Consider the following 14797-nt stretch of genomic DNA (forward strand, 5'->3'; position numbering starts at 1 on the left):
ACAAATTCAAGTTAACCTGGTAGTGCACAACTTGTAACCTGCTACTTGGGAAGTGGAGCTAAAGAGTTCAAGGTCAGCCTTGGTTACGTGGAAAGTTTAAGCCAGCTTGGCTACAAGTGACCCGACTGCTGTAAGAAACAACAGAAAACAAGCAAAAAGAAAAAAAAAATCAGGTTATTTACTTTTATTATCTTTGTTAGCCATGGCAGTCACGCCAATATCGTCAAACTTGTATCCCATGTTTTCATCCAGTTACTAGAAAACTTTAAAAGAGTATAGAATGGCTGCCTTCTTAAACCCGTACATTAGCTTACCTCCTCACCAGAGACTCCTCTGGCTGAAGTCACTGAGAGGATCCCTGGTCCCATTTGGTCCTTAAAAAATGTGTCCAAATCAATCAATTCTAAATCTAATGATTTTGAAAAATGTAAGTCTTTCAATATGATTTTCTTTAAACGTATTTGAGAAAACTACTATGTCAGTCATCTTTTAGCACTGACAGGCAGCAGGCATCTAAGTAAATAAAACGTAGAGTGAGCACATGGGATTTGTTGAAGGACTTTTCAGAGGACAGAAGTGTGTACTTGCTTTTCAGATTTGGTCACTGATCAGAGTTTATCCATGTGCAAGTTGAAAATTCCAGTGTTGACATGGATGGAGTTTGCAATACTTGAGGCAAAATTTAAATTACAACTGACAGGCCTCATCCTTTGGGCTTGAAAAAGTTTATTGAAATCATGTTTATTATGTTATCAATGAACTTTCATTTATATCACTGAAGTTAAAGTGTCTATTAAAAAACAAAAATAAAAATCCCAAACCAAAAAACCAAACCAAAGAATGACCTTGTGTGTTTTAGCTTCAGCAGCTGGGAGAATGATTTCCATTAATCTTGACAGGAAAGAAAGTGATAGATGATATACTGGAGGGAAGATGGTATATTTGTGTGTGATGGAACGATACAACAGGAAGGAAAACTGATGGGGAGAAGGATGTAGCTACACATATGGAGGGGTTAGCCTTACAAGCTGGGTGGTCCACTTGCAGAAACACTAGACCGAAAGGAGAATGTGAGACAGAAGCTGGGAAATCAGTATTTGAGACAATGGGAGCTGCAGAATTTATCTTCTGATTGTTTCTATTTTTTTTTTTAATCATTTGACAAGAAGGGTGAAGTAAGAGACCCTGGAGGCTTGAGGAGAGAAGAAAAATAGGAAGTTATCATCTAGGAGAGTGCATGGGCACGGGACTACAGCAGTTCTGGGTCCATTTGACGTTCCGAGTTCTTCACTCTAAGCAATTCCTGTCAGCATGCATGATTGTGCATTTGGGCTGAAAAACTGAGGAAGAAACAAGAAGTTGAGGGTGTGTGCAAGAGAATTTTCACAATTATAGACCATGGCACTTAAATAGGATGAGGAAAGAGAGGGCATGAAGGGGTGAAGACAAAGAGACAGGGGTAGAATTAACGGAGCAGGTCCTAGCGGCTGGAGGATTTGGTGCAGAGGGGACTAGAGGGAATGAACTGGAAAGAGCAGACTGAGAGCTGAGTATGAGGTGTCTGAGATGACTAATGGTTGCATATCTTGGAAGAGACAAGGACCAAAGATTGACCGAGAGAAGACTAGCTGAGGCAGAAGTTAACATGAAATCACTGGAGGGAGCACACCAAAGTGTTTAGTGGAACATCAATATGGAACTGAAATCACCAAGAATTCAGAGGCATTTTCTTAGAGAGTAGCAGTGAATCGTGAGCTAAAAATCTCTGAAACACAAGGAGAGTGACCAAAGGGTCGGCAGATGGCTGTGACAAGAAGAGGCAGGGATGGGGAGAGACGGGCAGGCGCTGCAGATTCAAAGCTGTGAAATTTTAGGGGGAGGGAGTGAGGATGGGCTGCAAGCAGCAGTGAGAGGCATGAGGCATACTCCCAGCAGATCTGGCCTAGTAGCCTAAGAGGCAGGGGAGAGGTAACAGGTGCTACTTGAGACTCCCTGGCAGAAACAAGTTCAGGGCGGAACCAAGTTTCTACTGACTTTACAGAAAAACTGAGCATAAAAGCAATTCCCTTCTCTTCCCTCCCCTCCCCTTCCCTCTCCCTCTCTCCTTCTCTCCTTCTCTCCTTCTCTCCCTTCCTTCCTTTGACATGGCTTTGCTCTGTATCCTAGACTGACCTTGGTCTCATGGTAATCTTCCTGTCTAAGCCTCCCAAGTGCTGGGATCACATGCAATTCTCATGTAGTACAGGGCGCAGAGGGCACAGTGGAGGGGGTTCTGGAGTATGGAAGTGGGGGGAACAGATACAGACCCACCCTTAGCAAGACTTTGTGGTGATATATTGTGTACCCCAATAAAGCTTAACTGGGGATCAGAGGACAGAGCCAGCCACTAAATTAGACATAGCGGTCAGGCAATGGTGGCACACATCTTTAATCCTATCACTCAGGAGGGAGAGATCCATTTGGATCTCTGTGAGTTCAAGGCCACACTTGGCTACATGAGAGAAACAGAACCAGGCAGTGGTGACACACGCCTTTAATCCCGGGAAGTAATATGGAAGGACACAGAAAGGTATATAAGACATGAGGAAGCAGGAACTTGCTCTCTTGAGGCTGAGGATTTTGTAGAGGTAAGCTAGTGGCTGGCCGTTCTGCTTCTCTGATCTTTCAGCTTTCACCCCAATATCTGGCTCTGGGTTTTTTATTATAAGATCTTTTAAGATTCATGTTACAAGACTTTAGGACAATGACAAAAGCTTTGTGGGTAAGGTGGGGATTATTGATTGTGGTGTGAGAAAATTCTTTAATTCTTTCTCTTGCTTTCCAGTCGACTGTTTTCCTGTGGCATGGGCATCCCAGTTCACGTTAAAATTGAGCTAGTTCCTGGATCTCATGGGAGAAAGTAATATCTAACACTACAGGATTAAACCTATCTATCATCAGGCAATCTAGGGCTGGCTGCTCAGAAAGAGAATTTTCTGATTTTCTCCCTGTTCAGATCAAGACACTGGGTGGCATCTTTTTTGTTGTTGTTGTTGTTTTGTTTTTGTTTTTTTGTTTGTTTTGTTTTGTTTTTTGAGATAGGGTTTCTCTGTGTGGCTTTGTGCCTTTCCTGGAAATTACTCTGTAGCCCAGGCTGGCCTTGAACTCATTTGCTGAGATTAAAGGCGTGTGCCACCACCACAAAATACACATCTTTGAAAAGCTCATTTCTATTGGATAGAAGACATGGCCACAGGGGACTTTCTCATCTCATCTTATTGCAGTTCCCAGCTCCTATAGTTAGGGAAATTACATCAATGGATAGAGGGTCAAACCAACATTCCAGCTTCTGAAGTACCATCAGAAACATATCTTTAAGAGGCATAGGAAAAAAAAGAAAAAGAAAACACATTTTTTTAAACGTATATATTTTTTGTTATTTAAAGTAACTTTAAAATTTAAATATAATTTGACCTTATTCTCCCTCCACCAAGTCCTTTCAGATCCTTTCCCCCTACCTACTCACCCAACTTTAAGTTCTTTCTCAAAAAATCAACAAAATCCCCCTAAAACAAGAAAACAAAACAAAGTCATGCCTAAAGAGAAAAAACAACAACAACAACAACAACAAAAAAAAAAAAACAAAAAAACAAATTCACCAAACTCCAACCAAATAAAAGCACACAAAAATACTGTGGGGTTCATTATAAGTTGGCCAACTACTCCTGAACATGAGGCCTGTTCTGGAGTACTTGATAATGCCCAACGTCACTCTATTGGAGAAAACTGATTTTCCCTACCCAGAAGATACTTTAAGTGACAGTTCAGTGTTAACCTTTACCCTAGCCATTAGGTTTTCACTCATTCATTTATTCATTCATTAAAAAAAGAAAAACAAAATATAATAAGATAAAATCAAAACCATCACCTCGGAGTTGTGCAAGACAAACCAACAGAAGGAAAAGAGCCCAAGAGATGGCGGAAGAATCAGAGACCCTCTTGTCCATTCACTCAGGAATCTTGTAAAAACACTAAACAGGAAGCCATAATATATATGCAGAGGACCTGGTGCAGACTCGTATAGGCCCTGTGCATGCTGCTTCATTCTCTGAGTTCATATGAGCTTTGCTCATGTTAATTTAGAGGGCTTGTTTTCTCTGTGTCCTCCACCACCTCTGGCTTTTACGCTCTTTCCACCTGTCAGAACTCTGCCTGGGTTCCCTGAGCTCTGAGGGAGGGATTTGATGGAGATATCTCATTTATGGCTGAATGCCCCAAGGTCTCTTACTTTCTGCACAAAGTCTGGTTGCAGGTCTCTGTATTTGTTCCCATCTACTGTAGGAGGAAGCTTCTCTGATGATAACTGAACAAGGTAATGATCTATGAGTATAGCTGAATGTCATTAGGAGTCATTTTATTACCACATTTTTTTTTTTAAGATCACAATTATTTGGTTTTCTTCTAGGTCTCTGGGCTCTCTAGTGTCAGGTTCTTGGTCACCAAGCAGTGTCAAGTTTGGGTTATCTATTGTAGAGTGGGCCGTAAGTCAAATCAGTTATTGGTTGGTTACCCCACAAGCTTTGTGCCACCATTGTCCCAGTAAATCTTGCAGGCAGTACACCATTGAAAATAAAGGATTTGTGGCTGGTTTGGTGTTTACATGTCTCCTTTGGTAGTCTGCAGAGTACCTTCCTGTACCAAAGATGCTGGAGCCTAGAGGTGAAGGCTCTATGTGGGCACCAAGTGAGGGAGTTGTGTAGGTGCTGTCCTCAGCAATGGAGCCTTGCTGTCAGTTTGTGGAGAGCAACAGCCTGGGTTGTTTGGAGATTCTCTTGGGGAGAAAACACATAAGGAGAGAGAGACAGGCTATCTGAAACAAGCAGATCACAGGAAGCATACTTGTTTTCTTGCTGCTGACTTGCTTCAGGAACTGTCAATTTGCAGATATCAATAGCTTGAAAGTGAGTCTGTCAATGAATGTGCATGCCTGTGTGTGTTTGTAGGTCACTGAGGACATGCTGTAGTTCTTATGGACTCTCATTAGTTCTTAAGAAGGCTGTTATGGAAAGGTCTTTCCCATCCTCTGCTGTTGGAGATAGAACCACTTACTCCTATACATTTTCTTGCCAGGACAGCCACTCTCCCTTACCACCACCAGAAGCCAAAACAATGGGACACCACTCAACCTTGGGCTTTGAGCCTCTGGAACTGCGTGCTACATAACCATTTCCTTGCAAATACCCTGTGTTGAGTGTATTGTTATACTGTGAAAAGCTGCTGGTAGAATATATATATGCAACCGGTTCTTTTTCTGTAGCAGGGTGCAACTTGGGTAGGGAGATAGGGATGGGATGGGGCATGGGGGTAGGATTGCCTAATGGAGTCAGAGTTATCTACCACTGGAGCTGGGACTCAGTCTCCTAAGTTCAGTTTTTGTTTTTCACAACTTATCTCTTCAGCAATAAATATTTTTGACAGTTTTCATATAAAATAAATTGTAAAGATGGAGTCAAACATGCCTATTACTTTTTATATGAATTTCTCTCCCTATATTCTCAGCACTTAGCTGCCAGCATTTATACTACTACAATAAAGTACTTTGGGGACAAAGAAAAAGAGAAAACAAAATAGTTTCTTGGAGTAACTCTAGAGTAAGGAGATTCTGAGGGCCATAAAGAGGACAATGGAGACTCTTCTATCAGGCAGGATAACTGCTGCATCTAATAGTTGTGTAGTGGGAACATTTAGGAAGATTTGGGTTGGTGGCTTGTCACAATGAGTTAGCAAACTTGCTAAAAGACTACTTCTTAGATCTGCAAACACTTTCCCAAGGCAAAGAAATAAAAGGCTGAAAGGAGGAGGGCCATGAGTGGAGGGAGGGAGAGGCAGGTCTATATGAGTTCAAGGCCGGCCTGGTCTACATAGTGAGTTCCAGGCCAGTGAGACTCTATCTCAAGCAAAAATAACTGAAGGACTGGAGAATATGGTTTAGCGGTTAAAAGTACTTGCTGCTCTTACAGAAGATCCACTATGGTTCCCAGCACCCACCTCATGTGGCTTACAACTGCCTATACCTCCAGTTCGAGGACATCCAATGCACTCTTCTGACCTCCGTGGGCACCTGCATGTATGTGATGCATCTACATATACTTAGGAACACATATGCAAACTAAAATAATTTTGTGTGTGTGTGTGTGTGTGTGTGTGTGAGACAGAGTTTCTCTATGTAGCCTTGGCTGTCTTGGAACTAGCTTTGTAGACCAGGCTGACTGTAAAATAAACAAATTTTAAAGAAGAGTAAAAATTATAATTAGCATAGGAAAAATACTTTTGATAATTGATAAAATATATTTATAATTCGTGTATAGATTTTGATTATTAAAAATAAATAGTAGTTTAATAACCTGCACTAAACAGACCATTTTGGTATTTATTATTTATTTGATATCTCAATAACTCTAGGAATTAAGGATGTTAGTGTACCAATTTTGTAGGTGAAATTAAGGGCTAGGAGAGCAACACATACAACAAGAAAGAATGTGAATCTCAGCATCCTAATTCCAAGTCAAGGGAATTGAAATAATTTATGGAAAGATAAAACCTGCCTGCCCCTTATTCCTATTTCCAGCACAATAATTTGCTCTGCACTTTCAACTCTCCATCAAAGGTGGCTAAATGTAGGTGTGGTCTTTTACTAGGTTCAGGGTTTCCCCAAGGGAGTGTCTCTGGGAGTTCTTCACAGTGCAGTGTTTCCTTCCAGCTCTGAGCTCTCTATTTTCCCAACTGTGAAACAGGAATGCTAAGAGTACCTACCTTTATTAGTGACACGGGAGGGACATTGAGTTGACCTAATGATACGGAAAAGTAGTTTGTGGATGTGAAGAAGCACAGAAAAGTGGTCATCGCGCTTCGCCACCAACCTTGGCAAGAAGTCTAGGATGGAGGAGTTGAATTTAGCGGGCCCTCATGTATGAGTGCAGGAATGAGTTTCTCCAACATTTTGCCTCTGAAATGGAACAGAGGAGATCGTAGGAAACAGCCAGTGCTCATCTGAGGACACTTTCACTCTGGGTCATCCCTGCCTTCACATACCCCTGTTTGCTCACCGACTTCCATAGCTACCACTGCTCCAAAGTTATTTCTTCCTAGAGAAATTAGATGATGTTGGAGAACTTACTCTCCTTCCCAAATGATGTTTTTCTGGGAATTTAATGCTCAAAAATTCAATAGGCACAGCTTAGTACTGGTAGAATTTCGAAGTCATCATAATCTTTTGGAAGATAGGTGCATTTTTATATTAGACTCTCCAAATAGTATAATTTTAGCTGTCCATTATCAAGATTACCTCAGATTGATACTGTCAACCCATGTGTAACCATTACATGCCATACAGGAGCATATCATAAATGCTATAGAGTATTTTTGTTAAAGTGAAATTTACGCAAAATAAAATATACCATTCGAAGTGTATAGGTCAATGAATTTTGACAAATGTTTACAACCACAGTATCATCACTATAGTGAAGATGTAATTTCCATGCATCTTCTTGTAGTCACTGTAGTAGTAGTCAATCTACTGTCCCTACTCTTTGCCCCAGATGGCTTGCTGTCACTATAGAATAGTTCTCCTTTTTTTTTTTTTTTTTAGAATGTTATGCAATTGGTTCATACAAATTACAGCATTTTTCATATGGTTTATTGGTGCCATACATTATGATACGATTTAAGCAAACAAAATGCAGTTTGTGTGCTTATGCTTTGTATGAAATATGCATGCATGGATAGTTTGCAGTTTAGTGAGATGAATGAATCTTGCTTAACAACAACAATCTATGTGAGTGTGGGGGACTGGGCATGTGGCTTTCTATTCTTTGAGTCAGAAAGAAATGTCCCAACTTACCAGCAGCAAAGGTCTGGAGGGAGGAGTGTGTGTACTCTCCTGAGTCTATTTGCCGAGTTACTTTAGTTTCATATAACACTTCTCCTTTGAAGCCTCTGTTATGAGCCAATTATGGCTCAATCAAACTTTCTAAATTATAAAAGGTAGAAAGTCTGAGGAATAAAAGGAAAATGACAATAAAATTCCTTCCATATTATCTCATAGACAATTCTGCTTGTACACTTATTTCTGTTTTCTAAATGCAGTGTTTATTTATTTATTTATTTTTGAGACAGTGTTTCTCTGTGTAGCTTCAGTGTTTGTCCTGGATCTCGCTCTGTAGACCAGGCTGGCCTTGAACTCACAGAGATCCGCCTGGCTCTGCCTCCCAAGTGCTGGGATTAAAGGCATGTGCCACCACTGCACGGCCTTAAATGCAGTGTTGTATACACACATTAAAAACATGACTTTATCTCCTTTTTCATTTAGCATTTTTTCACCTATGACAAAGATTTATTTTATATATTACTCATATTGTGAAGATAAAGATAATATGAAATGTATAAAATCATCTCCAAAGTCAGATCTTTTAAATAAAAATCAAGTTCATCAGATTTTATAGTTCTATTAATTTTTATTCTTTATTTTATGTGAACATTTATGAACCTTTCAAAATGTATGTATTCAACTAGCATTCAGTTATTGAAGTCCAAAAGTAAAATAGCACTTTATTAAGTAAATAAATAAAACAAACAGAACAACAGTGAGTTATTTCACTCTCATAAAGCTTATAGCTTCATTAGAGAAATAGATCAAACAACTTAATTCATAGCATAAGAGAATTGACCCTCTATGCCTGCAGAAACTGCTTCTGTGAAATCAGCCAGTCATTGTCAATATTGCTGCTGATGTGGAGTACACATTCAGGCCAACTTTGGTTTCTTCTGTGCTTAATACACTGTGTAGTGGGTAGATGTTCCAGCTTTGACCTGGAAGTACTACCCTTAGTGAGGCTTCTGTTAACTGCCACACCTACCTATGACCTGCCCCTAGGGTGGGACCGAGAGGGTAGCCATTAAGACCCGAGATCCAGATGTGCTGGGCCTCTTGGTTCCTTGTGATCCTGAATGCTGGATGGCAGACCGAGCCAGAGTTCTCCAGAGAACCCCACTGGACTGCATCTCACCTTTCCCAGAACCTCTAACCAACCCCTTTACTGGCTGTAAGTTACCCCAAAATAAACTTCCTTTATAACTATGTGGAGTTGCCTTGTTAAATTCCCCACATTAATACTGTACAGATTGCTTTGTCATTATTTCCAAACAATTACTTGCATGCCATTTTCTTTGTATTGGATATTGCAGGTAACAAAGAGATAATTTTATTTTATTTTATAATTTAATTTAATTTTACATATCAGCCACGGATTCCCTTGCTCTCCCCCCTCCCGCATCCCCCCATAGAGATAATTTAAAGTATACCAAAGGGTTTATGTAGGGTTTTTTATGTAGTATGAAAATACTGTTCCATCTTATGTACAGAATCTGAGTATCTATAGATTTTGGCATTTATGGGGAGTCCCGGAAGCAGTTGCCTTCAGATGCCACGAAATGATTTTCCTGTTGGTGAAAATCTCTTTGATGAGCATGAAACTAATGGTCTACATGTTCAAAATACAAGGTTTTCACACAATACAGACAATTTGTGTACTTAAATTATTTCAAGATAATTTCAATATTTTAAACATAAAGTTTACAGTTTGAGAATGGTAGATTTAATATCTTTTTGTCTTATTAAAACCACAGGGAAAAAAGTGAATGGAGAAGAACATTGTAATATAATCTTGTCTGAATCATACACTAACAAGCAGAATCCACAGAATCCAGATCAAAATTACTTGTGGGATGTGTTTATTCACTGAGATAATTGGAGAGTTCATAATATTTATCTGCTGTGGTGGTATTGTGTTCCCCAAAATATTGTGCACGCTAATAAACTTATCTGGGAACAGAGAACAGGACAGCTACAATATTAAATATAGAGGATAGGCAGTGGTAGCACAGGCCTTTAATCCTAGCATTCCAGAGGCAGAAATCCCTCTGGATCTCTGTGAGTTCAAGGCCACATTGGAAACAGTCAGGCATGGTGACTCACACCTTTAATCCCAGAAAGTGAGCCTTTAATCCCAGGGAGTGAGGCAGAAAGCAGAAAGATATATAAGGCGCGAGGACCAGAAACTAGAAGATTTAGCTGGCTAAGGTTCAGGCTTTCGAGCAGCAGTTCAGTTGAGAGCCATTGGGATAAGGACACAGAAGTTTCCAGTCTGAGGCAACAGAATCAGCTGAGGAACTTTCGAGGTGAGGAAGTTGTGGCTTGTTCTACTTCTCTGATCTTCCAGCATTCACCCCAATAACTGGCCCCAGATTTGTTTTTATTAATAAGACTCTTTAAGATTCATGCTACAATCTGCATCGTGGGAAACTGTAAAATAGTGAAGTTCATCTCTACTGATTTGAAACTTTTGGCTCAGTGGATGTAAAATTGGCCATTGCCATACCTAGTGCCTTTACGTCCAGTTGACTGACCCAACTGCTTAGATTCACACTCTAAGTGCACTACTGATAGACTTTTGCCCTGATTGTACCCCATGAAGATACCAGAATGTACTTTTTCTTCCCATGAAAACTTTGCAATACAAAGTTAGGATAAAGCTTTCTTGGAGCATGGTAGAAATTCAAGGAAAGCTGTGCTGCTTTTGAGTTGTGGGGAACAAATTGAGGGGTGGTTGTTGTTCCAGATGAACATAGGTAGACCTGCTTGGTAGAAGGAAGCACAAATGGCATGCTAAGTCATATGAGATGCAGAGGGTTCTTGCTGACCTTTCTTTCTCAGTGCTGTAAGCTCGCTCACCACTGTTTTCTGCTGTGTGTGTGTGTGTGTGTGTGTGTGTGTGTGTGTGTGTGTGTGTGAGTTTAACCATGTTTGGAGGAGACGACTGGTGAGTGTCCATCTGTCAGATCTTAAAAGGACAGAAGCCATTGGATCAGGAGTCTGGAGGAGTTCTTCTACAGTTGTTTTGATGCCTGGCAGTAGATGAGGAGCATGGGCAATGAGGGAGAGAGACCTTAGCTTCTCACCAGCCTGCTAAGCCGAAGGAGAGAAAAGATGATGTCAGTCTCACACCGACACTGCAGTTTGGAGAGTCTGCCTGTTTAAATTGCTCATCCTGTTTAACAAGACCAAAAAGGCTTCCACAGTGACGCTGATTTTTAGGAAGGTCTAAAATCCAAACAAGGGAAAAACCTTTGGAGAAAGAAGAGAAGGGCCTGAATAAATTCTAAATAGTATTCAGAGCAGTAGTGTTATTACCCAGTTACTAAACAAATGGCACGACAAATGCTTACAATTTTGGTTCAGCTTTGCTTCATAAAAAATTATTGAATACTGTGCTGTGCACTGTAGGAAATAAACAAGATGTGACTTTGTAATAATGTGATGGATTTTTTAGAACACAAATTTCTAGATTTTTGTGAGTTTAAATATTTTTCTAGGCATATTTTCATTACTGAAAAAAATTCTCTTAGGGCATGCTTTTTTCATGCTGCAGCATATTTAAAATATATGTCCGTGTATACACGTGTTTATTATTTATAGATTTAATTTTGGAAATAGCCAGGCGATGAGGAACTAAGTCCTAGGAATAAGGTAGGTGATCAAAGTGGAGAAAATTCTGTTTATCTAAGATGAAGTGTGACTGTATCTCATGGAGTGTGATTTTGGGGGTGAGGATGTCATATTAATTTTAAAAGAGTTCCTCTCCTGTTGTGTGGCATTCTTGCATTAAGGTTATCTCTTAGAATGACCATGAAGTAAAATACTCGCTTACGTATCAATGTTCTGATGGGCTTATCAAAGTTCTAACTTCTTACACAGGGAGGCTGAAAGAGGCTTTGGACCTTTAGGAACTACCAGGAAGGTAGTGTGGACATGAACGTGAGAACCAGGGAGTGAAGCCTGGCATCCATCACTGTCGTTGACAGGGTTGAGGTGACTGTGTGATATATTCAAGAAACTGGGCATTGACCAGACTCACTCTTTAACTTTCATATAGATTGGAAAGGCAGAGGTTGTCTTTCTGTCTGTTTGTCCCATCTGCTTTTCTCTGTCATATTCTGTTCCCTGTTTGTTTTACCTAGATTAATTTATGAGTAGAAATCTATACCTCTGAAGGACCTTGGCTATTTCTGTGTGCATTCAGTCTTTCTTGGTGCCGAGTTTCTGCAGAATAATCTAGAAAAGAGAAGTAAAGAAAGAAAGCAGTTGGCAAGATCAATTCTGAATGGCTTCTTAAACTAAATGAACAGGATTGACTTGAGGTTTCCAATTGGTTGATATATTTTCTTTTTTTTAAATTTCTTTTTCTTTTCTTCCTTCTCTTCTCCTTCCTCTTCTCCCTCTCCCTCCTCCTCCTCACCCTTCTTTGTTTCTATTTTTCGGCTTTTTTTTTAATGCCAAATGCTGTTTATTGAAGGAGGGAGGAGGTCTTACAGCACAATGGGAGAACCCTGGAGGGCAGAAGTTCGCTACCACATTTTACAATCTTGCATCTAAGCTGTTAATGTCCATTATGTAGGATACACAGACAAGGAACTTCCCTTAAGCATTCAGGAGGGTGGAACCCGGCAGGGAATTAGCATTGGGAGAATATCAAGGTCAGCAAGGAAGGCAACAGTTACCCTAATCGGGGGCCAGGGACCTACAGGTCCCCCTTTTACTAAAAAATGAGCTTCTGACTTAGGTTGCGTGGGACGTCAGCAGGTCACCTTACCTGTCATGGAGACGCCTGCCCAGGCCACACAGGTGCTCTGTCTTAGGTTGGTGAGCACCCCTCAGGCATTACCCGTCTCTGAATACTTATTATCATACAGGCTCAATCATGTGTGAGCTGTTTTTCAAGACAGGGTTTCTTTCTCTGTGTAGCCCTGGCTGTCCTAGAACTCTCTGTAGAACAGGCTGGCCTTGCATTCACAAAGATCCACCTGACTCTGCCTCCAGAGTGTTGGGAACAAAGGTGTGCACTACCACTGCCTGGCTAATGTCTTCCTAATGCCCAGTAGCATTGACTTCCACACTAGAGCTCAGAAGACTTTGGAAAAGGACTAGTACACCCAGCTTTATTCTACACAGCATGTAGTGGAGTGCAGCAGGAGCCCAGTAAAGAACATGTCTTGCCAGACACCATCCATGATCCTCTGCAGATGGAAGCATTGCTCCCTGATTTTCATCTCACATTCCTCTAAATAAACCCTGCGTCTGTAGTAAGCTTGAATTGTATAACAAAATTCCATTGTCTGCATAGCTTAAAAAGACATTTATCCTCCAAAGTTCTTGGGCCTAGGAAGTTTAAAGTCAAGATGTCTACTAGTCTGTCCTGGTGAAGGCTATCTTTCTGCCTGGAAGACTGACTGTCCTCTTGCTGTGTCTTCACTTGGCAGATGGAGCTGGGGCTCTGATGTTTTTTTTTTTTATTACAGGAACACTAGTTCCTTCAAACCAGAGTTCCACCATCATGACTTCATTTAACCTCAATCACTTTAGATCAAATACAGCCACATTGGGAGGCTAGACTTGTGGTGGTTAATATTGACTGTCAACTTGGCAGGATCTAGAATCACTATGTAAACAAACCTTTGGGTGTGTCTTTAAAAGATTATTTAGATTAGATTAATTAAAGTGGGACTATTCCACATTTGGTATTTCTGGCTGCATAGAAAGGAAAAATCTAGCTGACCAGCATTTGTTTCTCCCTGTTTTCTGACTGTGGATGCAATGTGACCAGCCTCCATCCACTTCTGCCATAGATTTCTGTAGTGGGTAGCTGTTCCAGCTTTGACCTTGAAACACTGTCCCTAGAGTGATGGCAGGCAACTGCCACACCTGCCTATGACTTGCCCCTGGGGCTGACCTGCCCTTAGGCATGGCCAAGAGAGAGCCTCTTAAGGTACATACATGCTTGCTCTTCTGGATACCTCGGTCCTGGAATCTGGATGGGAGACCAAGCCTGAGTTCTCCATTGGATGGTATCTCATCTTTTCTGGATCCTGTAACCAATCCCTATTGACTGTAAGTTACTCCAGAAATAAACCTCTCTTGATTACCAGATGGATTACATGGAATTGCCTCATTAAATACAGCAATAGACTTTCCTGCCACCAGCTCCTGGAGAGCAATTGCCTAGAGAAATGTTTCCTCAGAGTCAGCGCAGAGGTTGCTGCAACAGTGGTCCAAAGGAGCCATGCTCCATCCCAGATGTGGTCCTGTTTTGGCAGACATAAAAACTGCAAGACGGAGAAAGTCATGAAATCTTATGCCACACTTCCAGAGAGCCATTAAAGCTAGGTAATGTGAGGCAGGGTCAGACTCCTTGCATGGAATTCCAGAGGGGCAATAGTGTGAAGATGAAGCCTATGTTATAGTAAAGACCCCAGATGCTGGAGATGCAACAGAGATTTCTATGTAGTCTCCAACCTTTATGTTACTTAAAGTCATTGGACAATCTTCAGATGGAGCATGTGTAAGACAAGAAAATACTGGACACTAAATCCTGTCAATGTTCAAAACGCACAGGAAAGAGAACTTCTGTAAGGAAGTGAAGAAGCATGGCCATTTATCTTTGTATATCCACCACTGAGCACAGAATCATCTCGGTGTGCTAAATTTAACAGAACAAGTGCAGACTGCATGGTTATTGATGTACTTCACAGCCAATCTCTTTGTCCTGTCCAGGAGCTAAATGGACAGTTGGCTAAGGCAAGAGCCCTAATGAGTGTCGTAGATTGAAGGGGTAGGGAACAGAAAGTTCAAGGAACTCATGTCAGCTTACAGGAGCTTGAGGAACACAGGATTTACCTCTCCTCCTCGGTTCTTTTCCCCTTGCCC

This window comes from Peromyscus leucopus, chromosome 15 (genome assembly GCF_004664715.2).
Source record: "Peromyscus leucopus breed LL Stock chromosome 15, UCI_PerLeu_2.1, whole genome shotgun sequence".
NCBI lineage: Eukaryota > Metazoa > Chordata > Mammalia > Rodentia > Cricetidae > Peromyscus > Peromyscus leucopus.